At 41.1% G+C, this 27,889-nt stretch overlaps 1 protein-coding gene across 3 annotated transcripts in view; it reads left to right on the forward strand.

Moving 5' to 3' along the window:
- The first annotated feature begins 11,045 nt into the window (after window positions 1–11,045).
- The window catches only part of tsnare1 (T-SNARE Domain Containing 1), a 155,118-nt gene continuing 138,274 nt past the window's right edge, over window positions 11,046–27,889 (forward strand). For all 3 annotated transcript variants that reach the window (XM_028975440.1, XM_028975443.1, XM_028975441.1), the window contains exon 1: window positions 11,046–11,137. The gene's annotated coding sequence lies outside the window, so the exon portion shown is untranslated. The remainder of the gene's footprint in view (window positions 11,138–27,889) is intronic.

Raw genomic sequence — 27,889 nt, forward strand, 5'->3', positions numbered from 1 at the left:
ACGGCCCCGTAATCAGAAGGTTGCTGGTTCGAATCCCGATCTGCAAAGGTGCCACTGAGGTGCCACTGAGCAAAGCACCGTCCCCACACACTGCTCCCCGGGCGCCTGTCATGGCTGCCCACTGCTCACTCAGGGTGATGGGTTAAATGCAGAGGACAAATTTCACTGTGTGCACTGTGCTGTGCTGCTGTGTATCACGTGTGACAATCACTTCACTTTCACTTTCAGTTGTGGACAGGGATGTGGTTGTGCATACCAAAGTAGTTCTGTTAAGTCAACCCGATGAAAGACCCTTGTTACTCTTTGGTAAAGCTCCATATCTTATTTGGAGTATGTTTTTGGGGCTCCACACCCTTTTTTACCCACAATAAAAAGTGAATGGAGAAGAGAACTTTTAAGAACATCCTGCAGCGCAGCACAGAGATCTTCTCAATAAACAAATCTGAAAATTACTTCTATGGTCCATGCCTTCCTTCCTTGTGTAAAACTGTGAAGAATACAACAACATCAACATTTATTTCTTATATAGCCCAAAATCACATACAGTACGTCTCAATGGGCTTTGACAAGCCATACAGTTGACACGCCCCCACTTGAAGAATAAAACTCTCTCTACACACAAAAGCACTGTATTCAAACCACTTCAACTTGATGTTACCTGGCAGAAAGAGGCGTGGCACAATAAAGGTTAAAAGGATGAACAGTCTCTAATTTATTAACACCAGTAGATTATTATTGCAGTTACATGTGAATATTGTATGTAAAAAAGGTACCAATGTTGCAGAGAAAATTAAGAGAAAGGAGAAAAGATAGAGAACTTGAAAGCACGTTGTAAGTCGCTCTGGATAAGGGCGTTTGCCAAATGCCGTAAATGTAAATGTAAATGTAGAGAAAGAGAGAGAGAGAAAGCGAGGAGAAACAGAGAAAGAAGGTAAAGAATCAGGGACTGATGGGAAGATTCCCCTCAGCTCCCGATGGAAAAGGAAATGGAAGTCCAGCGACCACAAGTCAACATTCCTTTATACCTTTGACTCACAGGAAGTTCAAGAATTTGTTGTTTCTGTCTTGTCACGCCCCCAGTGTCTCCCGTCTGGGGCAGACAAAGAGTGAAAGTGATTGTCACACGTGATACACAGCAGCACAGCACACAGTGCACACAGTGAAATTTGTCCTCTGCATTTAACCCATCACCATTAGTGAGCAGTGGGCAGCCATGACAGGCGCCCGGGGAGCAGTGTGTGGGGACGGTGCTTTGCTCAGTGGCACCTCAGTGGTACCTTGGCAGATCGGGATTCGAACCAGCAACCTTCTGATTACGGGGCCGCTTCCTTAACCGCTAGGCCACCACTGCCCCCTTTTTTTCTAACTTTCTGCACAGGCTGCCAACCAGACGCCAAATTGCTTTGGCATGCCCACAGTCCCACATAACGTGTCTAATAGTCTCGTCGTTGTTACATTGGGACTGAGGGCACTTAGGGTGCCTGGTCAGTTCATGCCTGTGGATGAAAGAGATCGGGGAATCTCACAAACACATGGGTGCGCTTGACACCTTTTGTTCGGGGGAAGGCCATTTGACAAAGACATGGAGAACAAAGGGGTGATTGCCTCTCCACAAGACAAAAGGTGCAGAGGTATCGGGGTCCTGCAGAATGCCCCATCTTGCACTTGTGTGGAGAAAATTTCCTCTACAAGATTTATTACAAACAAGGAAACAAAGCATCCATGGTAACACTGGACAGAACACATAACACATGAAATGCCAAATTTATACAGATAACAGCAGGTGAAAACTTTTAGGATAATTAGTGGATAATTGTTCACAGTAATCTCTAGTCCAGACACAGATCCGGAGCACCCCGCAATGTCAGTCTATGACAATAGCTCCTTCTCAAGGCACTTATTTCACCTCTTATCTTATTTCTTCCTCATCATCTAGCAGTCTACATGGTGAAAGACAACATTTGGACCCACAAGTTTAGGTGTCATTTCAAGGCAGTAATTGCAAGCAAAATGAAATATAGAAACATTTTTTTGTTTTTTTCACTCCACTAGAAATTACAATTCTGTTTGCTTGGTTGACCTAGCAGGTAAGGAAACAGACTAGTAATCAATGGCACTCATAGGTGATGAGTTAAATGCATATTTTGTTGTGTGCAGTGTTTCACAATGACAATCACTTTACTTTTTTCAAACTACATTACAAATCAGAATGTGCGAGATGGTCAGCTGGTCAGCTTCAACACCACCCTTGAGTCCTTCTCGGGGGCAGTTTATCTCACCAAGCTAGACCTCCGATCAGCCTACATTTTCATCCGAGAGGGCGACCAGTGGAAGACTGCCTTTATCACCCCCACGATCACTTGCTCTCATCTCAGTCCTGTTCGTCCGTGACAGAATGAAATATTCTTAGTAGTTCTTTATATATTTGAATGTGCTGACAACAAAATCACACAGAAAATGTGGATGAAAATAAAATATTTCAATCCTTGGAGGTCTGGATTTGGAGTCACACTCAAAATTTAGGTGGAAAACACACTACAGGCTACTCCAACTTTAATGGAAAGTCCTTAAAACAAGTCAAAATGAGGCTCAGTAGTGTGTGTGGCCTCCACGTGCCTGTATGACCTTCCTACAACATCGGGGCATGCTCCTGATGTGGTGGTGAATGGTCTCCTGACGGATCTCCTCCCAGACCTGGATTAAAGCATCTGCACACTCTGGACAGTCTGTGGTGGAATGTGAATGGAGTGAGATATGAATGTCCCAGATGTGTTCAGTTGGATTCAGGTCTGGGAAACGGGCGGGCCAGCCCATAGCTTCAATGCCTTCATCTTGCAGGAACTGCTGACAAACTCCAGCCACATGAAGTCTGGCAGTGCTTTTCCCGTTCCTCCTTGCACAAAGGCGGAGGTGGCACAAAGGCAGTCCTGCTGCTGGGTAGTTGCCCTTTATGTCTTTAAATCTCATTCTCTCCACTCCAACATTCATATCTCCCTATAGAAGCCTCTGTGATATCTCCAGGCCCAATCCACAAGTCAATGGCCAGGAAAAGTAGTACTCAGCCAAGAAATGTTTGGGGTAAGGTGAGAAAGTGCTATATAGGCAAGGGCCCCACAATGACCAAGTTCACGATGACCAAGATGATGGCTGGATGTTTATAGGGAAAGTTTGCTCAATTTCCTTCAGGGTGCCCGTCCCTTTGGTTGACCGCACAACCCCTGGTGGCATGGTGGTGGTGCCGCAACTTTGAGATCTTATTATGGGTCTGCTTCCTTACCTGATATGCCACCACTGCCCACCACTGTATTTGCTAAGCATTTAACTTTTTCAGGTAAGTTAACTCTTCTGTGCTGTTGTGAAAGTGCACAGTGAGTGCCTTTTGTGGTCAATAGCCTTACTACATTTCTGTGTCTGGCTGAGTAATGCTTGAGCTTTGATGTAAACTTTGTCATTTTAAAGCTGGATTCAATAGGGGAAATAGGACATAGAAACACAGCTTTCAGCTTATTTATTATTAGCAAGTTTTTTTTTTCTTTTAAAAATTCATGAAGTTTTGTTCGCTTTGCAGAATTAGAGGATAGAGCAGAGGGAAGTGGAGTGGTATTAAATCTTAACAATGTCCATGTTCACTTCTCAGTGAACATGTACAGAAGAGAGTGGAAACATCTTTACTCAGGCAAGCAGCAAGACTCACACTGGGAATGCAAAGCTCACACACAGACACAAACACAAAAGGAAGCAGTTCTTAGTAAGGCACACAGCCCGAATTTTAAAACATATTTTCACTTCAGCAATGAACCCCCTTGTGCTGGCCCATTAATCACCTCACAGATCCACTCTACTGGCCTCAGGCTAGACTTAATCCATTATCTAACACCCACAGAAACAATATCCTCAGCACCAGGGCATCAGGTCCTTTCTCTACCTGCACAGTGTCCCCGATTGAGTGGACTCCAGCATTAACCTCCCTGCCTGCATCTCACACAAACTTAGCAGATCACAGCAAAACCGTTATGATGCTGCAGCAGACTTCACTTCTAAATAAAAAATGCCTTTCCATTTTTCTTTTTCTATATAAACTAAAATTCTATTTTTTTCTAATTACATATTTTCCTTTTCTTTCTGTAAACATCGTGTAGGGGGCAACTGAAATTGATGGTTGCTAATAGGGACAGTGTGTCCCATATCCCATGAGGCCTGTTAACAGAGATCTGCAAGTGTTTGTCAGGAGTGGATGAAGCTATTCTGACATTTTGATCAACGTCCCACTGAGTGCAGCAGCCAAGTGGCCCACTTGAATTCAAAATCATTAGTGTAAAGCCAAGCTGATTGGGTTTGTTGTTGGAACATCAAAAGCCCCTGACATTCTTCTTCCAGATATCCTTGACAATACGCATCAGTGTTGCACTGCTTGAAGTGGGGTCTTGCCCTGGAAGCTGTCTGAGAGCAGAATGCTGATTGATTGCTGCAAGAAGGGGCATCTCTATTTGTTTTTCTTCTTAATCACCAGGGATCGACCCTCAGTTGTCTGCCAAGTTCTTAAATGGTTTTACCCATTATCTGACATTTAATACAGCTCAAGAATCAAGACATTAGTTTATAACACTGTGTTTTTAGAAGGCCTACATCCAAGATCAAGTATCTGATATGTTATTAGACAATACAAAATTTTGTGCAACTATTTATCCTTAAATAAACATGGGTGCACTAAAAATTGCTTACTCTCTAAATTCTCTCAAGTATTATGATTTCTAAAATTTTATTGAAATAAAAATATAGAAATATATTTGGTGCAACAAAAGTCTGCAATGTTTAACCGAATAATATAGATCCTATTCCCCATTAAAACTTCAATTTAAAAAGGCTGTGTCAGCATTTTTGAGGGTCTCTGACACAGGTACAAAATATAATGCCTCTTTTTGTTGGCGCTGGCTTATTTCTCAAGGTCTCTATGAGACCAGAGGCATTTGAGATTATTCAGATGTGCCTGTGTGGGTGTAATGGCAATGAAGTGCTTCAGCGCAGTGCCTCAACAGCGTTGCACTCAGGAGAGCATTGATATCACTCCCAGAATCCTCCTCATTTGGGCTGCAGACAACCCACTACACATGAAAAACGTGAGCTAATTTTGCCACAGATAGTAATGTATGTATCACTGTGTGCACAGTGTAATACAAGTTGTCAGTTCCTGTGTCACTCTTGACTTGCATCTCCAATGTGCATTTCTAACATAAGATACTCAGATTCCCTTGTCCTGCATCTTGGTACAATGGTACCTTTGCTTCATAGACCAAATACTCCTGTGACACAATTATGATATTTTGTTCTTCAGAAATACTTTATTTTGTTAAAACTTCATGCTATTATATGACTGATAAACAAGTTAAAAGGACATTTTCTTTCTGTCTTTGAATGCCATTGATGAAAGGCAACACATAAATATGACTTAATCTCATAATCCATGAAGAAAACATTTACCCACAGGTGGCAGGAGTACAAGAGTTTAATCATTATAAACAACAAGATTTTCTTGGTAAGGCTAAAATTCTGTATTCATTGTCTTGCATAGTCTCAGACCCAGTGGGATTTAGACAGACGATGCCATGTGATTGGATGATATGCCTACAGGTGATGTTGTAATTAGCATTTTTTTAATGGAAAGGTATTTCCTGCTTTAGCTCTGGTCTGAGGTCAGAGGCAACACAGGTTATCATTTCCTTTTTGCAAACATGCTGTCAGATATCAAATTTAGTTTGATAAACTAGAGCAGGTTGTAAGAATTTGATCCTTTTATTTGGTGAAAATTCCTTCAATACCACTGACAGCAGATCACTTTAGAAAGTGGGAAATGTATATTTATTTTAAGCAAATATTCTAAACAGTGGTGGCCTAGCGGTTAAGGAAGGTAATCAGAAGGTTGCCGGTTCGAATCCCGATCCGCCAAGGTGGCACTGAGGTGCCACTGAGCAAAGTACCGTCCCCACACACTGCTCCCCGGGCGCCTGTCATGGCTGCCCACTGCTCATGCAGAGGGCAAATTTCACTGTGTGCATCATGTTCTGTGCTGCTTTGTATCACATGTGACAATCACTTCACTTCACTAAACATCGTTTCTTTTTGCAAACCTAAAAGGGCCTAAAAGTGGTATGTTTGCTCTTTCTCTTGCTATGCATTTATAAAAACTAGGAAAATAGTGTGAGAAGTGTCTGGTCATTGCAAACATTACTGCTAATGTTCCTGGCCCCTGATGTTAAACAAATTACAACACACCTTCCCCGTTCCTGCCAGGCCCATTGGACAATGTGCAGCAGGCTGAGCTAATAAAATCTAAACAGAGATCTACCCCCTCAGTATCTGACAGATTGGAGGAAAGGCTCTGTGTGGGGAGGGCATGCAGAGGATGTCTACTAACATGGACCTGACTTCAACCCCCACATGACCATTTTGGAAAAAAGGTCCAGGAGATGGTTCAATGTATAGGAGAAGAAGAAGGTTTTCTTGTTTTTGGATGGAGGAGTCTAGGAGTGCTGACACTGAGCAGCCCTGACAGACGTCGCCTCTGTCAGCAGATGGACTCCATCTATAATTCAGAGGTGAGACTTTTGCATGCTGCTTTATTACTGCTAAACCCCCACCCACCAACTGCCCTGCTTCCCAGCATGCCTCTCTTCCTCCTCTCTGGCCATTGCATACAATTGGAACCAGGTAATACCAAAATAGTGCAGGTTGCACTCTCAGTTATTGTCACAAAACAATTTATCACCATCTGGTGCATCTTATTATCAATGCAGTGAACAACCAAAATAATATTATTATTTTTTTTTTTTTTTTTTGCAAAACAACATTATATATTATATAAATTTAAATTTGATCGTTACAATTTCAGATCTCTCAGTACTCAGTACTGAAACAAAAAGTGACCAAAAAAAATATTAAGAAAAGGTTTCACACGAATGCCTGTGAAGAGTGAAAAAATGATAATCCCAATTTTCTCTTTTTCAGTTTGTTTTTCTTTGGGGAAATTTCCATTTTCATACTTTAGCCTGACCAGTATTTTAAGGCAGGTTCCCGACCTCATTATCATTATTTTACAGCTTTGACACCCACTCTCACTGTGCTCAGGGACAAATTTAGGACAAATTCAGAGGAGACAGATACTGTAAACACTCTCTGCTGGCAGATGCTGGCAGCTCCCCTGTGTTCTATGCGTTCTGTCTGATGGCCAATCTGTGTGCTGCATTCAGTGTGAGGGTGTGAAGGTCATGGCAATGGTTGAAGTAACATCTTGCCCCTTTAATGCACAAGCCCCTTCCTATTACAGTTTTCGCCTCTGTGAATACTATCAGTTCACACACTGGAATTCACACATTTACACAAACACACACTATCCAGCTCTTCTTCAGCACTAGACAGACTGCAATGCATGATCGTCTACATCAAACAATATAGGGTTTTGTACACTACTCTTTGATTTACACTACTATTGTGCACTGTACACTGAATGAATTTTATATTGGAGATTTAGATGCTTCACAATATAGTGAATGAGGGTTGATTGTGGCATAGTGGTTATCAGTGGTGACCACACTTTCTCTGGGAATCTGTTCTCTGGGAAATGTTTTTACTCTTACTTAAGTGCTTCATTTTACTGGTACTTTCATTTATTATACTGTAAGAATGGACATCGCAGGAGCCTGTTTTTGCATTGCATAACAGATGTCTGCAGGGGGAAGTGTAACATTCCTGTGTCGATGGTTGAGGGTGAAGATTCGACACCCCGGTTTTTACATGCCTTTGTCCGACATCAACGTGCGAAGTATCAGCCGTCAGGACCGCCCACCCTCTTTGTCTTCACCAAATGGGAGGCACCGGGGGCGTGACATCAGAAACAACAGGTTCTGATTGGTCAGTGACAACTTCCTGTAGGCCAGTGACAACTTCCTGTAGGCCAGTGACAACTTCCTGTAGGCCAGGGGTATAAATGTCTGCACACATGTGGAAAAGGGACCTCTGAGCTATCTTGCTCAGGGGGGTTTCCCTCTCTTTCCCTTCTCTTTCTCTTCTCCCTCTTTACTCTTTCTTCTCATGTTTACTTTCTCTGTAACCTTGGTACCTTTTTACATTCAATATTCACATGTAACTACAATAATTATTTATCGGTGTTAATAAATTAGAAACTGTTCATTTCTAACTTCTGTTGTGCCATGCCTCTTTCTGCCAGGTAACATCAAACTGGAGTGGTTGAATACAGTGCTTTGTGTGGAGGGAGAAAGAGTTTTTTCTACACACTCTATTCTCTTCTCCAACGCCACATGGTCTTCATGTGTGTTTTTTTTACAAATGGTGATCCCGACGTGATACCTTTGCTCGAATGTGGATCTGTGACCGTAAGTCTCTTTTATCTGAATTTTACTGCATAGGGAGGAATAGAATCTATGTGCTTTAATTTAAATAAAAAGGATCTACATATCCTAAAAAGCCCGGGACCGTAGAAACCGAGGCATTTCTAAATCCAGATCCAGTCCGACAAGGTATAAAATGAACATTGACTAATTACTGTATCACTTACAATGTGGCATGTAGATATGGCTGGCACAATAGATGAACCCACAAACCAAACTGTAACCAGTAATAACCAGGATTTGTGACATTTTAGATTACTGGTATTACATTGAACATCATAAACCATGTCCCACGGTGAACAATTTGATAATAACTGATCAGGGATTGGAAATTGCACTGTTAAACTTAAATGTTTTTATTTTAAATTCATGTTCAGTATGATCAACATGTTTAGGATCAGAATTTAAATTTATGTGAAACTGTTTCTCTCTCTGAACACCTCAACAATGCCATAATCTCAAATAATAGCTTTTAGTGATAAAGGTGTAATTCTCTAATCACATGGCAACAAGCGGGATTTTATTTGTGTTTATTTTTCCGGCCACTGTTGTTGATTGAACTTCGTTAAGCCGATGCAAATTCGCAGAGTTATGAATTCCCTAATAAAGGTGTAATTCTCCAATCACATGGCAACAAGCGGGACTTTTTTATTTATTTGTGTTTATTTTTCCGGCCACTGTTGTTGATTGAACTTCGTTAGCCGGTGCAAATCCGCAGAGTTATGAATTCCCTAATAAAGGTGTAATTCTCCAATCACATGGCAACAAGCGGGACTTTTTTATTTATTTATTTGTATTTATTTTCCCAGCCACTGTTGTTGATTAGACTTGATAAGCCGATGCAAATTCGCAGAGTTATGAATTCCCTGATATCATTTTAAGCCTCCCACTATATTTACATGTTTTTTGCATTACAGTATCTGATCATTGTTGTCATTTGTTTTCCTGGTTTGGTTTTAATGTACGATGAACACTGTTTTTCTACATGCACAATCTGTATGCAAACCTCATCACACTCCAGACAAAGAACCCAACCAAGTGTGAAAAGCCCTGGATCCAGTTGAATATTCTATGTATGCTGCTGTGTTTGATCTATGCCAAGAAGACAGGTTTCCCTACAAGGGTGACCTCAGATGCCTGAGGATCACAAAGGACACAGAACCACAACTATCGGCTACATTTGAATTCCCGACTGACCAGGAAGCAAGCAGATACACAATCATGACCCAATTGTGATCCCCATGGACCCTGAATACTCGAGTGCCCCAGGGGATCAACCGGCCGTCTGTAAGAATGGACATCGCAGGAGCCTGTTTTTGCATTGCATAACAGATGTCTGCAGGGGGAAGTGTAACATTCCTGTGTCGATGGTTGAGGGTGAAGATTCGACACCCCGGTTTTTACATGCCTTTGTCCGACATCAACGTGCGAAGTATCAGCCGTCAGGACCGCCCACCCTCTTTGTCTTCACCAAATGGGAGGCACCGGGGGCGTGACATCAGAAACAACAGGTTCTGATTGGTCAGTGACAACTTCCTGTAGGCCAGTGACAACTTCCTGTAGGCCAGTGACAACTTCCTGTAGGCCAGGGGTATAAATGTCTGCACACATGTGGAAAAGGGACCTCTGAGCTATCTTGCTCAGGGGGTTTCCCTCTCTTTCCCTTCTCTTTCTCTTCTCCCTCTTTACTCTTTCTTCTCATGTTTACTTTCTCTGTAACCTTGGTACCTTTTTACATTCAATATTCACATGTAACTACAATAATTATTTATCGGTGTTAATAAATTAGAAACTGTTCATTTCTAACTTCTGTTGTGCCATGCCTCTTTCTGCCAGGTAACATCAAACTGGAGTGGTTGAATACAGTGCTTTGTGTGGAGGGAGAAAGAGTTTTTTCTACACACTCTATTCTCTTCTCCAACGCCACATGGTCTTCATGTGCGCACATGGTCTTCATGTGCGTTTTTTACAATACTGTTCCAATTAACACTAATTTTACTTGAGTATTGTTCCTGAGTACTCTGATGCCAGCAGACGTTGGTTTAAAATTTCAAACATATCACATTTTGGTGAAAAAGTCTTTTACATTAGGCGTTTTATGTTAAAACAATCTGGGTAGGCAATAATCATCTCTTTTTGTTAATCACTGGTAGGTTGGGTAATGCAGTACTAACAGACTGATTCTCACCTACACCACCTATATACTCTTGTGCCCAACCTATGTCCTGATCTCAAACAAATTATGAATATTTACAATATTCATAACAACTAAAAATAACTAATATTTATGCATCTCATTCTGTGCCACAATGTGAAAAGATTTTTGTGCTCAAAAAGGTCAGAAACCACATAAAAATGATTTAAATTATTCAACTGCTAAATTAATTGTTTAATCTTAAATTGTGCCCAGACTAACAGACTAGGATATAAGGTTTTCCTTTGTTTTCTCCTATCAAAAAGTGCTAATTGAGATGTCAAATAAATATGCAATATTCAGTGCAATAAATGTTATAAAGACAATTATGAAATATAAATAACCTTAGACATTCATTTTACTGAATGGAGTGGATTTGCAGATAAAACTACATAACCCAGATTTAATATGGCATCACAGCATGTCACATGACTGAGCAGGAGCAGGTGGTCCTGGTCATGTGATGCAGATTATTGCGCTAGAGCTGTAAGCAGCTTCATCTAAACTGAATGCTAAGGCTCAGCACTCTCTTCAGAGGAAGGTAATATCTTGTTCTGCACTTTCTCTCCTTTAGTAGATGGAGGATTCACATCAGGCATGTGCTAGAAGAGGCAGCAGGAGGAAAACAGGACAAGGGCCTTACTGTCTGCCTGGTTATGTTTGATACTGTGCTTCCTGCCTTAGCAGAATCCATATGGCTTTATTCAGAACAATGTGGGTGGGTGAATGTGTTATGATGGGTCTGTATGCATATGAGTGGATGTTGTGTGCATGTGTATATGGGGCAGAGGCGTGAAAAATCTGATACATCTAAAGGGCGTGGGGGACTGTTGTTCTGCACCTCCTCAGCTTTTCACTCATAAACAGACAGCTCATGCACATTCTTTGCAGAACTAGCCAATCTGAGTCATTGTTGGGCCCTTGTCTCCTAAAGTGATTTTTCCCTGTTGTCTAGTGATTTTTCCCTGTTGTTATTTCATATTACAAAATGCAATATGCATTTATGATCAAGTAAAGAAGGTGAATTTATAACAAGTGCATCCACACAGTATATTGTGCATGTTTGTTTAGAATGAAATCATTTTAGATTGCTTTTTCTACACACAGTTGCATTGCATCCTTCCTTCCTTCATCTTTCACCCTCTCCATCTCTGCTCAGCTCTTGCTCACTTGTGCTGACGGCTGTGTGGGAGGTGGTCTATGACTCATATCTCATGCAACAGCCCACCTCAGTGCTGATGAGGCTGATCTGTTTGACTAGATGGCAGTTTTCAGCAGCAGTGTATCAGCTTTGTATCATCTCGGGGGAAAACATGAATATAAAGTCATAAAAACATAAAATGATTGGTTGCTATATTGGACATGAAAAGAGGTATCTCAGAATAGTGTAGACCTGTTTATCTTTTTCAATAAAATAGAAAAGCAATACAGGTTACATGAAATATATTTTAATACGTGGACCTTGTCTATGTCCATGTAGCATGACAGAGGTGTAAGGGGCAGTTTTACTAGCACTAATTAAAATAAATTAACAGTCTAACTATTCCACTGTGGGAATTGCGCCGAATTCAACAATAATAAACAGCACAATCCATAAAGATATATTTAATTAAAAAAATAGACTAAATCAAATAGTAGATACAAATCTCTTAAACAAATACATCCATCACATCCGAACAACCAAACTAATAAAAAGATCTAACCTAAGAGGAGGCCAACTATCATACAAAAAAAGACAAAGGGAAAATCCACAACAATAAACTCAACAGTACAATGCACACAAAATATCCCCAACTGTAAAGGCAGTTGGGTTTCAATTAGTTTCATTCAGTTTACTCAACCCAAAAAGAGAATATAAAAGGCAAAACAAAAGAACACCTTCCTTCTCAATTAACCCCAATCACTAATATGATATACAGATTTCAACTAAACCAAAAAAAAACAAAAAAACACTTGAAATCCATGAGTACGGTCACCCCCAGTGTTGTTGATTACACATGGGCCGTCCTGAAGCTCAGGCAAGGAGGGTAACAGTCCCTCCCTTTTCCCAAGCCACCAAATTTGTTATTAAAACATAAAGGACAAAACAGAAGAGAAACACTGGTCTTGTCACAGGGATTGACCTTGATAAAAGCACTAAAAAAAATTTACTTGCCATGAATGCTGTCCAGTCCGGTCTGCCTGCAAGGACTGCAGTGAGCATATATTGTCTACTCCATAAAACATGTCGTCTCTCACTAGGAACCACTAAAGTGGTTATAGGGCCTATAGTGAAAGTGAAAGTCAACTTTACTGTCATCTCCCCATATACAAGTACACAGAGAGATGAGATTGCAAAGCTTTGGAGAGTCACAGTGTTCAAAAAGAAATAGTGCCAATGGAATAACACACAACACAAAAACATGACAAAGGACATTGTGGACATTGTGCACCGACCCATAAAATAGTGCAGATCGAGACAGACTAGACAAACCAGGCAGACATGTAGAAGCAATATGACAATATATCTGTGTATGCATTTAGTATAGTGTATATGATATACTATGATAAAAATGGCAGGAGTAGTGATGACAATAACACAGCAGCACAATAGGAGGTAGAGATTAAAGTGCAGAGTGCAGTACTGATGTTCAGATGGTTTAAGGCTTCAGATGGTTTAAGGTGATCTGGATGATCCCAGGAGCAACAGGTTGAGGAGCTTGACAGCCTGGGGGTAAAAGCTGTCCCTCAACCTGGCATATCTGGCTGCAGTATCTTCTTCAGGAGGGCAGGAGAGTGAAATGTCTACGTGAGGAGTATGAAGGGTCCTGCACGATGCTGCAGGCCTTGCAGACGCTGCGGTCAGAAGTGCAGTTGCCGTACCAGATAGTGATGCAGTTAGTCAGGATGCTCTCGTTTTTGGTGATGGAGGAGGTGTGGCCCCCCACCTGGGGCCTGTCTGTCAGGAAGCCCAGGACCCAATTGCAGAGAGTGATGTTCAGGCGAAGCCCACTCAGTTTCACAACCAGCTTTTGAGGGATGATTGTGTTGTCTATGAATAGTATCTAAGATATGAGTCTTTCTTGTCAATATGTGTTAAGGAAGGGTGAAGGGCAGAGGATATGGCATCCTCAGTGCATCCTCCCAAAACATTTGCCATTGCTACCAGAGTTTCCATCTCTGGTAGCAAAGTTCACATTTTAAAAGAATTTGGGGAGAACTAACTTCAGGTTTGCATGGTTGAAGTCTCCATCGATAATGAAAAATCCATCTATTTGTAGTTTGCTGATGATCAGGTACAACTCTGCTAGCACCTGGTTAGCATTAGTGCTAGGTATATAGCGACCACCAGCACGCAGCTATACTCCCTTGGCAGGTTGAATGGCTGACATCTTATCGATAAGCGATGAACATTTTATTTATATATTGTATTTCATGTGACGCATCTGTTTTTCTGTTTTCTGTTTTTTTTTTTGTTGTCTACTTTTATGTTGCACTGTAAACTGGAGCCACATCTTCTCGTCTCTCTGTATATCTGCACAATATATAGAAGAGATGACAATAAAGGTCGCTTGAACTTGAACACTTGAACTTGAACACTGCTGTGAAACTGCAGCAGCATTTGTTTACAAAAGTGAAAGTAAATTGATTGTCACACAATGAAATGTGTCCTCTGGTTTTATCCCATCACCCTTGGTGATCAGTGGACAGCTATGACAGGAGCCCGGGGAGCAGTGTGTGAAGATGATGCTTTGCTCAGTGGCACCTTGGCGGATTGGGATTCGACCCGCCAACTTTCTGATTACAGGGCCGATTCCATAAACGTTATCCACCGCTTTCCCAACTAGTCCACCACTGACCATTAAACACACAGTCCACCACTGTGGGTCTATCCAACTTAATGGCAGAGTCCGCGATGTTTTCCTGCAGCCATGTATAGTGAAAATTAAGACACTACAGTCTTCTCTCATCTCCCACTGACATACTGTTGCTTGATGTAATCCATATTGTTGTCGAGCGATTGGATGTTTGCGAGCATAACCGACGGGTTCATTGGTCTTGTAGGGTTAACCTTTAGCCTCATGTGTTTGTAAGGGCATCTGATAAATGCCATATACGTAAATGACCATATATTTCCACACCAATTTGTGAACCTGGAGCATTTTCCTGTGTATGTGTTTCTGTTTTCTGTGCCTCTGATTACTGGTCAGATGTGTGAATGGGGGCAGCAAGAAAATAAATACAGATTCAAGCACCTTGTTTACCCATTCACATGGAAGGTGCTTTAAATGGGAATTATATAGCAGGATAGCAATAAAAAACAGAAAAGCAACACACAGGTGGATGTCAAAAGTAGTCCTATCTTTTTTTTTTTGTTGTCATCAGAGGTGGGTACTAACAGGGGCAGTGGTGGCCTAGTGGTTAAAGAAGCGGCCATGTACGTAATCAGAATGTTGCTTGTTTGAATCCTGATCCGCCAAAGTGCCACTGAGCAAAGCATTGTCTCCACTCACTGCTCCCCGGGTGCCTTTCATGGCTGCCCACTGCTCACTAAGGGTGATGGGCTAAAAGCAGAGGATACATTTCGTTGTGTGCACTGTGTGCTGTGTATCACAATGACAATCTTTTCACTTTCACAAGTTACATTTACTCTGTTAAATTTACTTTAAAAATATTGGAGTAGGTTGACAGGACCATACTTTTTACTTTTATTTGAAAGTACAATCACTTTTTTAAAACCATATATAGTGGTGGGGTTAGTCGCACCGCCTTGTGCGGGGTTTGTGTATGTGTATACAGGAAGACTGGGTAGGGAAACGAGATCTAGGCCTGCCCCACCCAGTACTTTGAGTCTCAAAACTTCTCAAATTAAGTGTATAAAGCGCCTGTCTTGCTGCTTGCTGCTTTTTGTTATGGTGATTATGCAAAAGAGATGGAGAGGAAGACTTCCATTAAAATAATAAAAAAATCTAATAACATTCAGCAACTCTCTTGAAAAAAAATGATTAACCCAAATAAGCTGTGATTCCCTTGCAGTCCCTTGCACAGGTGACAAAACAGTCCTTATGCTGCAGTGGGAGAGGAAAACAAAATGGTTCTTTGCAGTAGAGAGTCAGAACTTAATTAACACAGTTTCTGGAAATCCTTCTAATGTCCTTAATTTGTCCAAATGAAGCTGATATCAACAGGAAAAAAAATGAAAGGAAACTTTACCTCACCTCTGCTGGATGACTGCGGGGTAACTAAGTGCGACAAAATGTTTTTAAAACTGTCTTCTTGTAGCACTGAGGAAAGGTACCTCATGCCACCTCATCGGTTTAAGTCATCCGTGAGCGTCTCCTTAGCTCTCCCCACCGCCGTGCTCTGCCGGCCCGTGGCCTCGTCTTCCCCGACGGAAGTCCAAAAACACGTTGCCGTGTTATTTAACTTCACTCAAGATCACTCAGTGACAAAAAAAAAAAAACTCGGAAAACCAATTATGTAAAACTTTAGCTGATGCAACCCAAAAGATATATTTTTCTAAATTTTGTTCGCCGCACCGCTGACACGCATGCATGCGTGTGACGAATAGGTCAACTAACGAAAATTAATAGACATGTCCCAATATTCTGTTTGTGGCCTCCTAACATATGCTTAATTTTTGCCAGACAGATGCTGCTAGACGACTGGGTTTCACCATTCAGACGTAGCAACAATAATGACACGTTTCACCAATTAGACACCAAATAGTCATGAAGTCACATGTCCACACAGAAACAAGGGTGGTTCGTGGAACAAACTCATCACAAAAACTGGCAGATGCGACTATCTCCAGTGCTAAAACCAAAGGTAGCAGAAAGAATACAGAGTCATAGTCTTTCATATCAACCCTTTATAAACATTTTGTAAAATGGCGCCAATAAGACAAGTAGACCTCTATACACTAACAAATTAGTGTTATTGTTTAGCTGTTCTATTTTATATATCAATGCTATCCAGGGCACTAGATGTGACCTAATTTCTCAATGGTGAGACAAAAAAAATTCATAAAATTGAGGTCACACCATGGTTACATTTTTCCAGTGCAACCATTATCATCTCCTCAGCATCCATTTTGGCACTTAGGGTAGTGGTGGCCTAGTGGATAAGGAAAGGGCCATTTAATCAAAAGATTGCCGGTTCGAATCCTGATCCCCGGGTACCTGTCATGGCTGTCTACTGCTCACTAAGGGTGATGGGTTAAAACACATTTGTTGTGTGCACTGTGTGACAATCACTTCACTTGCATTCACTTTTTTTTTCTCTTTAAAACTGGGGAAACAACAAACGTAAACTAACCTACAGGCATGTGCCGATTGCCAGGAACTGAAACCATACATAAGCTAAGGTTCAGAGTCCACATTAATGCAGCAGCCCTGACTGCATGCTGCATTTCAGTTTTATGAAGTCCTGATCTATCGAAATTGGTGCCAGCTAAAAAGGATCAGGACTCCATAAGCAGGTGCAGGTGCTGTGACAGCTTCATGGCCCCGTGGTGTCACACTGCCCAGCAAAGCAGCAGCAAACATCATCAGGCAAAGATGATAATGAAGTTTAACATGCGTGGAATATTGCAAAAGAAGTTCAGTGTGAAACACTTTTCATTTAAAATAGAAGTGTAATTAAAATAGCAATGCTCACATATCAGAGAATGGCATGTCATTAGGAAGAGAAAAACGGTCAATCCTAAAATTGTAAAGAGTGTGTGTATGGTAAGATTGGATTGTAATTACTTCATTGCATGTGTAAAGCGACTTGTAGCCACTGGCTCTGTGTAGTTGTGCATAGGAGAGGGAGAACAGGCCTGAGTTTAATTTGAGATCCTCTGTGGCGCTGATAACGAGGTTAGGGCTTTGTGGTGTGTGAATACTCACTGGGCAGTGGGATTTAGATGTAATTAAAATAATCAGTGGCAATGCACAATGAGCCGAACAAGGTAGTGTTCCACTGTTTTGTGGCAAGATGACTGTAATGGCCAGTGGAGCATTATATCATGCCTATGATTAGAAGAGGAATGTCATTGACTGTTTTTTTTTTTGTGCCACACTGGCAATCTGCACAAATGACAATGATCAGAAGAGAGTTTGGATACAATGCTGGTTGTACATGTCAGAGTAGTGACCAAAATATTGCTTTATTTAATTTTTTCATGTGGCGAATTACTATATTAATGAATGGAGCTGAGGGAATGATAACATTCCCTCTATTACATTAACACCTTAAGACTCCGAAAACAGAGAAAATAAGCTGTCTGTACGAGGACATTGCAAACAAGATTTTGATCCATATTGATATGATCGCATCAGAGTTTTGCTGCAGATTTGAGCCAGTGCCTTCTTTACAGTTTGAAGTGTTATGTGTTTAAATAAGATATTCTGCATACTGTGGTTGTAACAAGTTATTATTTGTACTACACTTGCCTTTGTATGTACTCAAACTAGTCTGTTCATTCTTCTCTAACCTCAATGGCATTTTCATCTAATCAACTGATGTTCATTGGATATTTAGAGGACCATTCTCTGTAAATCCTGCAGATGTTTATTTCTGAAAAGCCCAGTAGATCAGCAGTTTCTGAAATACTCAGGCCAGCCTGTCTGGTTCCAACTGCAATGCAAGTTCAAAGTCGATTTCTTTCTCATTCTGGTGCTCAGTTTAAACAATTTGTCTTCACCACTAGATGCCCAAATGCATTGAGTTGTTGCCATCTGATTGACTGATTAGCTGTTCGTGTTAACAAGCAATTGAACCGATTTACCTAGTAAAGTGACTAAAATGCTTAATGTCATTACATAGGAGAGGCACAGACTGCATCTCCCCGGATTTCAAAGCGAATGCCTTCCCCTGCTGGTATTGACAAAAAGAATCCCCTACAGACCCAGGTTTTCTGTGATAGCAATGTGCTGTTGATAGAATGGACAAATATCCAGACAGAATTATGCCAGAAGCATGCTTATGGGTTCCAAATGATCTGGTTGGTGTTATTTGCATTCAAACAAATATTAGTTTTGCTCTATGTACAATGCCATCAGAAAGTATTCACACCTGTTAGCTTTTCCACATTGTGTTTAATCTAAAATAGTATTTTACAAAATGTATTCAAAATGGCCATAACGGCAAAATGAGAACATTTCCAGACATTTTATTACATTTATAAAAACATAAAAAAAAACATCTAACATGAATAGAATAGTACTCACACACATTGCTATGACACTCAAAACTGAACTGAGGTGCTTCCAATTTTGATAATTTTTTAGATGCTTCTACAACTTCATTTAAAGTTCAAATTCAAATGTATTTATAAAGCACTTTTAAAACAACGCAGTTGACCAAAGTGCTGTACACAGTCAAAAGACAAGCAAATAAAACAATAGCATAACAACCAATAAAATAATAATAATAAATAAATAATAAATACATAATTTACATAATAAATCTGATAAATGCTGCCAATGTAATAATAACCATAATAAAATAGTAAAATCAGATAGATTTAAAAGCCAAGGAGAAAAAAGAGAGCTCTTAAAAGCTGGAAGGGATTTGGCCACTCTGATGTTCAAGGGCATTGCGTCCCAAAGTCTTAGAGCAGCAACTGAAAAAACTTGGTCACCCCTAAATTTCCTCCTTGTCTCATGAACAACTAACAATGTATGTTCTGATGAACTGAGAGCACATGGAGGAGCGTACGACTGAAGCATATCGGACAGATACTGTGGGGCAAGACCATGAAGACATTTAAAAGCAAACAATGTAATATAACGATGCTAGAACTGGAGTAATGTGCTCCTGATTTTTTAACCAGTTCAAAACCACACAGCAGCATTTTAAAATATCAAAGTGACATTGAGAGAGAAGGTGGTTTGACTTTTGACAGCTGTCTCAATTGAAAAGAAATTTGGTCATCAAGACCATGCTTCTTAATGAGTAGTGTAACCACAGCATGCTTAAAACTCACAGGTATAATCCCATTGGTTAAACTGCCATTAATAATGCTGAGCACATAAGGTGCAAAAGTGGAGAAGACGTCTTAAAAAGATGGGGAGGGATAGGGTCCCTAGGAGAACCAGAAAGCTTCATATGACTTCTAACAGATATGATAAGGTCACAGGTTGAAACCGGTCGAAGACAGCTGAGCATGTGACATAGATGGAGGGGTCATAGGAAGGTGGACACATGAGGGCCCTGGTGCTCTACGCCTTATTAATGAAGAAGTCTAAGAAGTTTTCACACAATTTAGTGGAATTACTCATGCCGGCTGATTATGGAGCATTAAGAACAGAATTTTAGTTTTAAACAGTACACAAGGAATTAAGAGTCTTTAATAGCAGCGCCAGCTGTCTCTCAATATCTGGAGAGACACCTGCAGCCTGTCCTTCTTCAACTTTCACTCAGATTTCCTACATTTGCGGCTGGCGATGCATACAGCATCATTTAACCAGGGCTCACATCAACTTGGGGTAAATTCTGTTGACCCGAACATGATTTGGAATGGCACACACTTGTCAATATGAGGTCTTACTAACAGTGCATATCAGAGCAGAAACCAAACAATGTCTAAGGCCAATGTATATAACTGTATGTATGCATTTTGACCTTTAAGTGATTTCAGAAATTTCTAAATAAATTCAATTTCATGCTTTGTACCCCCAAATTAAAGATGTATGGTGTGCAATCATCCCAGTTCATAGAAATCCTAAAATGACAGTAATATTCATACTGTTATAGCAACATTCATACTGTCATTACATTCATAATTATAAGTAAACATAAAGGAACATCTCAGAATAAAATAATCAGTTATTAAAATAATGAATACTTGATAATTAATGATTTTTAACAATTTTTTTACAATTCCACATGTTTGACAACTAGTCCACTGAGTAACTTTCATGGTGATTTTAATAGTAATGTAATAATACAGAGTGTCCACGATTATTATGAGTTTGATCAAATTAGAGCATATCTGATTGTTATCAGTTTAGGGACCCTAGATTTTAATACAGATATTCAGAAGCACTCAGGATTTCACCATAATCAGTTTATTAGATGTACACCTAAGGAGGCTATGATGTTTATAATGCAGCTCGACTTTATGAATGTGAAAGTGAAGTAGTTGTCAAGGAACAGTTGATTATTCATACTCTGCCCAATCCGTAACACGTTCTATGCCTGTTACTGTGTAAAGTTGGGTTGGGAGAGCAGGTCTTTTTTAGTGCACTGATATTCAATTTGCTTCACTGAAAAGATGCTTGCAGTGTTTTGGAGTTTTTTTTTTATTTTTGCTGGAAAGCTGTCATGGCTGGGTGCAGCTGAGTCTTCAGCCTAGAACAATCAGCCTGACAACAGGGCTCTAATGGACAGGGGCTGCTGATTAGGCATCTATGGATAGGACCCTGTTAAAAGAAACTGTCACTGCCAATAAACCTCCAGCCCACCAGAGAGCACCAGACCAGCCGGGGAGACGGCAATCCGGAAACGGAAGTGAGAGCGGGCAGCGGCAAGTATAAAAGCCAGGTGACACCGAGGAGACACTGCCCGCTCTTTTACGAATTTATTCCCAGAGACGCCAGCCCTATTTCCCCACGCCCGACTGATTGTAATCCATGACCACCACCTTTGCCTGTCCCCGGCCTAGAAATTTGCCTGCCCCTCTTGTGACGATGATCTCCGAATGGATTCTCCATTGTGACCACGACCTTCGCCTGCCATTGGCCCTTTTGCTGAAACGATCTCCCATGTTACCCCACCTTCCTGCCATCCCAGACGTCCCTCCCGTCCAGCTTCCTTCCTTCGCCTCCTTCCCCACTAACCCCCATGGAGCTAGAAGTCCCTCCCTGCTGCGCTGCAGCGCTTCCACGGTCACACTCCCGTTCCAACTCACCTCCGGCCTCCCTATCACCGGCCAAGCGCCTCCGGCCCTCCTCTCCCAGTATGACTACTTGTCCCCTCGCTCCAAGCGTGCCTGTGAATGTGTCCCCGAACTCGGCCAGTGACAATAAGAGCAGGCCATCTCCTGGCAACCATGCTGGGTCAACTGATCACTTTCCTGCAGCCGCAACATATTTCTATACAGGATCACCAAGACATGTAGCTCCAGCAGCAGTGCACACTTCTCCAGATCTGCTCCGCTCTTGCTGATCTTTCAGCCCACGTCCACTCGTTGCAGTCTCAGCCCAGCTGTCCTGGTCCTGCAGTTCCCACTCCGGATTCAGGTATGTTCACCCTGGCTGGATTGGCCCCGCCACCACTTTATGACGGTGAAGAGTTGTCGCGGATTTATCACGCAGTGCCGGCACCCGACTTCAGCTCCCAGTCTCCCGGTGTGATCCACCATGCATGATTATGGGACTGGACGGCAATCCGTTGGCTCAGGGCAAGTACTTTACCAAACCAAACCCCTACTCGTCTGCCTCGAGCCCAACCATGTGGAAACCATCATATTCTACCTAACCATGACTCCCCATAACCCCATAGTGTTAGGTTACCCATGGCTGACCACCCACGAGACCCACATTGACTGGACCATGGGCACCATCAAACAGTGGTGACGCCAATGCATCCACCACCAACCCCGCAGGCCACGCCCCCGAACTGTACTAGCTCTCGCTTCTGGAGCGAAGTACATTACAGCATCCCTGGCTAGTGGCATAATCCGTCCTTCCACCTCTCCAGCCGCTGCCCCATTCTTTTTGTGGGGAAGAAGGACGGGGGACTGCGACCACGCATCGATTACAGGAAACTGAATGCGGTAACCAAGACGAACCGGTACCCCCTCCCACTCCTGAATACCGCATTCGAACTCCTGGCAGGAGCCACCACCATCTTCACAAAACTGGTCCTCCGAAATGCATACCACCTCGTTCGGATACGGGAGGGGGACGAGTGGAAGACCAGCTTCATCACACTGTCGAGAAACTATGAATATCTGGTCATGCCCTTTGGCCTATCTAACAGCCCAGCCGCCTTCCAGGTGCTCGTCAACGACATCCTCAGGGACATGTTAGACCGGTTCGTGTTTGTCTATCTAGACAACATCCTCATCTACTCACCCAACCTCTCGACCCACATCTCCCACGTCAGAGAAGTACTCCAGCTTCTCCTACAGAACCGTCTCTTCATCAAGTTGGAAAAGAGCACTTTCCACGGCACTGAAATTTCCTTCCTGGGCTTCCACATCAGTCCCCAAGGAATCGCCATGGACCCGCCAGCCTTATTTTATTTCAAAAGTTTTTTGCTGTTGCATTAAGATATTTTACTGCTGAGCTTAATTTGCCTAAACCTGCAGTCAAAGTTAAAGTAATACCACCTTATGTTTGGGCATATCTCATTCAGTGACAGGCTGTCATGTAAATGTGTTTAGCAGGTTTCACAGCATGATTGGAATTTTTTCTTTTTGGCTCATTTGCCCACTTTTCCTTGATTGGAGACAGCCATTGATTGTCTTAGATTAGTTAAGTAATTGATTGTAGCTGGTTATTAACCTCGGGGAACTTTGTGCCCAGAGCTGTATGGAGTGGGGATAGCCCATAATCACTCACAAATGGCAGCTGTTAATGAAATCAGTTCCTGGTTCTGCTTTGTAACTTCATTTGTTCCAGGAAGTATTGACAAGGACATCGGAGTGCCCAAGTTTACTTTGCAGCACAGGGATAGAACCAAGGATAAGAGAGAGGGTAAAAAACTAAATGAGGATTTACAGTGCTTCGCAACAAAGTTCTTGATAGGCATTTGCAGAATGTACTCACAAGTAAAAGACCAAAAAAAAAGATAAATATCAGTAACAAACACATGGCACAGAGGTTCAGTTAGAGAATAGACAAGAAATCAGCCGAACCACTAAAACGCTATGATTCTAAAGGGGGGTCAATTTTTATGTCTAGCTTTAATCCTGCTTAACGTAACTTAAAAATGTAAATAATAACTAAGGTATTTTGGTTTTTAATTGCTGCGTTTCAGCTGCTCCTAAATAAAAACCAAATAATGAGGTAGGGTAATGCACATGACAAGCATGAGGTTTCATGGGAGATGAAGCAAGATTATTCTTTCATTATTTGTAACCAGAAATGAGTGGTTTAAACTTTTCAAATGGTCTGGCTACTGGCTAATATTAATGTAGCTGAAATCACAATAAAGCTCAACTTAAACTTGAACTTGAACTAAACCCATTATCAAACTGTTGATCTGTTTGTAGAGTAGCATTTCAAAATCTGACGCCTCTTGTGGTGAGGAAACAGTTGTTTGCAATATTTAGTGTTAAATTTTTTGCATACGTTAACTTTAAGTTGATAAGTAAGTTGTGTAGTGTTAGCATAGCACTGCTAAGTTAAAGTGACCAGATATCCTCTTTTCCCCAAGCATGTCTGGCCAGGTTTTTACACTTGTCTGGGTGATGAAACATTTGTCATGTCATCAGTGGCACCTTGGCAGTTCGGGATTTGAACCAGCAACCTTCTGATTATGGGTCTCTTTCCTTACCTGCTAGGCCTATCACTGCCCCCCATTGTGGTGACTAAATAAAGAATACACCACAAACAAGGATGTCCGAGAATGCACTTTTGTGCAGAGCCAGAAACATGGACATTCTCCTTGGAAAAAATCTATGATCTTAGAAATTACTGTTCTATTATTAGTGGTCCTGGACCTCCATCTAACGGTGAACCTTGAAATTGCTTTAAATCATAAGCATTACAACGTGGGGAAGTGGTGGCCTAGGTGGGGCAGTGGTGGCCTAGTGATTAATGAAGCGGCCCCATAATCAGAAGGTTGTCGGTTCAAATCCCGATTCACCAAGATGCCACTGAGCAAAGCACTGTCCGCACACACTGATCCCCGGGTGCCTGTCATGGCAGCCCACTGCTCGTCTAGGTTAAAAGCAGAGTGTGCTGTCCTGCAGTGTTTCACAATGACAATCACTTCACTTTCACGTTCAACAGTCATTATATCATTATTATTATCATTATTAATTGTAATACATGTTATGAGTCAAATGTTATGAGTCAGTTTGTCATCATTAGCTCTAGTCATCATCTGCTGTTGCCAGTCACTTCCTCCCTTTGAGACCCTGCCAGCCAAAATAGACAGGATATCATGAAACTCTGTATTAATATGAATATGAGTTAATGTATATGTCAGGGCAAGCAAGACGTTTGTGTTTGGTTTCATTTAAATATCATGATTATGCACCGTATATGTGTGTGCTCTTGTGCACATGCATAATGAGTTCTGAATGTAACGAATGAGATAAAACCGTTCACCGTTGCTCATCTTTTGTGTCCCATATATCACACTGGATGTGGATTTATAAAAAGTGACAGTTATTCTGTTGAGCAGGTATTTTTGTGTCAGATTGATTAAATGCTCTGATTGTCGACCAATGCATCTATCATCTTCTGACAAATTTATGGAATTTCTTCCTCCCTTCAGGGGAGTCTTGGACATGTCCTGGTTGGCCAGGTGTGAGCTTCTGGGTCTGTTTTGTTCAACTTGGTTGGAGTCGAGTAGCTATGAAAATGTGCAGCAAGGGACTGTGAGGAGGCAGTCTCTGGGAAGTAGTGCTGCAGGGTGAAGCATATGTGACAGAGGGGGGACCCAGAAGGCACCAGCCTGGATGTCCAGTTTCCCATCTGCTGTTGGCTTAGACAGAGCCAGGAAGCCCTGGATGCCCAGGATAGGAGTCAAGCCTCCAAACTCCAGTTCATGCCTCTGAATGAACTGGAGAGTACCTGTGACACTGGTGGGAGCTGCCCTTATGCCATGATCAGACATCATGGCATCACAGACTCAATGTTGTGCCTAATTTGTCAGATTTTATGACCCCTTCCCCTTTGGAATATAAAAGTAATGTGATTGTCAATCGTCACACCAATCTAGCATAGTGAAGTATTTTATACTCCACTCTCATGATAAACTTGTTTGTACTTTTTGCATCTGGTTAAATGGAATGAAGGAAGCATTATTCCACGATTTTGAAACTTGGTGGACACTTCAGCTCTTCACTCACCACAGGAAAGTGTGCATCAGCTAATTGACAAGTAATGTGGACTAAGTTACCAGGTCTGCTTTTTGTTTTGCTATAGATCAGTCAATTTTATATAGATATTTCACCTTCCAAAAATCATAGAATATCAAGGTTGCAAATTTTATCTTTATATTAAAAAACAAATGGTTTTAAAAGTTGCATTCTATCAGCCTACATACAGATAATGAACCTAAACACAGACACACAAACTCAGGGAGATCAGCTACTCCTCTGGAACTTGCTAAATTCGCTTAGAGGTATTCATCAGACAGTTCAGTTCTCAGATATGCTCAGTAATGAGTACTAAAATAAAAACAGTAAAAAATCACCTCCTTTTTAAAACAAACCACCTCCGTTCCATCCCTTGTGCTATTTTATCAATGAATGCATAGGTCTATTTAGGGCTCTATGAATTTTGTGACACGAAAAACGCGACCTGAACCTCGGAATCCAACAAATAAAATGGAATCCGCTATAAAGGTGGAATTTCATATAATTGCCTTTTCTGGCCACTGCAGCCCAGTACACATGTACATGTTTCCTGTTGAGGCAGGGATTTGTAAATGCGAGGTCAGCGATGGCGAAAAGGCTGTCCGTGTCAAATCCGGACCACTTGCTCGATCTCAGCAAACTCCGTGCAGTTCAGCAAACTCTTGGCCATGCAACCAAACCAGCTGATTTCAAACGTGATTTTCTTCTCATAGTTCCAGCTCATAAAGCAAGTGGGCACAACTTTTTTTTGTTTTCCAGGTCTCTCCATTGTTTATTTATTTCATACGTTTCTATGTTCATTTTAAACGTGAATCACATTTATTTTACAAAAAGCAGAATATGTAATTTTGTGAAATAGTTTTTTTGCATGAAATGCATATATTATTTACATGGTTTACAATTTACATGTAATTGCCCAAGCACTTTGTTGAACAGTGATTCAATGTGATTTGTAGTACTGCATTTGTTCTTTTTTTACATCCACATTTCCCATTTCCCACAACGGCAAGCCAACAGGGCGAATAATCGGCATGTTCACAGTGCGTTTTAATCCAGATTAGTAGGCTACAATCAGTGTGCAGCACACCAGTGTTTGAGTAAAAATTGAAAACCTGACCGCTTTGGGAGTAAAGCTGTCTGACACATAGCACCCACACTATGCATGTTGATTTAGGATAGTCGAATATATTATTATGTATTTGCTTAAACAACAATAAAAATGGTATATGTGCACTGTCATCAGAACAAAATATCAATCAATCAACCAATTACAACCTATAAGTAATTTTATAGAATATTAGAATGACAGAAAATTGGGTTATTTGGGTTTTAAAAATTGCGTTAAAGAATTGGCCGTGGAATGTGATGCCATTCCTCAGCCTAATTTACTGTGTACTTCATGCCAAGAGTGAAAGTGAAGTGAGCGCAGCACATGGTGCACACAATTAAATGTGTTCTCTTATTTTAACCCATCACCCTTAGTCCATAGTAAGTTCCATAAAAAGGGGAAGATATGAGGAAGAGAGGAAAAATACATTTTGTGTTTTTTTTCATTCATTATTGACAATCCAGTTAAACAACTGCTGAGAGTATTGTCATTTTTCTCCTCTCAAACAAATGAAATTGACAAAGTGTTTTAGCTCCATGGTTTTCTCAGGGACTGAAGGTTACGGTGCCTTCTTTTTTTTTCCACCAGCAAATGGATGGGATGGCTTAAAAAGAGTTATTTTAAATTCAAATATTAGGAATTTTGAAAAAATATATTGGAAAAGCCTAGTGAAAGCATTGTGTTTTTATCTTTTAAAAGGAAGGAAGGAAACATGAGCCCATGGTTTTTTTTTATATTCCCACCTCGCATAGACACATTGAAGCCATGTTTTTTTCAGGTCATTTTTGTAAATCCACTGTTGAAAGTGGCAACCTTCTGATTATGGGGCTGCTTCCTTAACTGCTAGGCCACAACTGCCCCCCCACTGTTGGTCGTCTGAAGGTACAGACTGTAACACCAGATGACATACATTTTTTTATATTTAAACCTTTAATTGTTTATATTTAAACTCATTTTATGATTGGGCGTATGTAGGAACAGCATCAATTAAAATAAAGTCTTTATAATGTGACTATTGATGGTAGAAAAACAAGTCACTACTATATTTGAAAAGCACATTGTGTGGTCAAAGAGAACAGCCGATGAAGAGTGAAAGTTGTAGTTGTATTGAAAGTTGTATCCTAAGGCAATGGGAATGTCCATCTTCCATCTGTCACGGCATTTAACAGAGTAGGGCA

The sequence above is a fragment of the Denticeps clupeoides genome, chromosome 4, assembly GCF_900700375.1.
Source record: "Denticeps clupeoides chromosome 4, fDenClu1.1, whole genome shotgun sequence".
Classification (NCBI taxonomy): domain Eukaryota; kingdom Metazoa; phylum Chordata; class Actinopteri; order Clupeiformes; family Denticipitidae; genus Denticeps; species Denticeps clupeoides.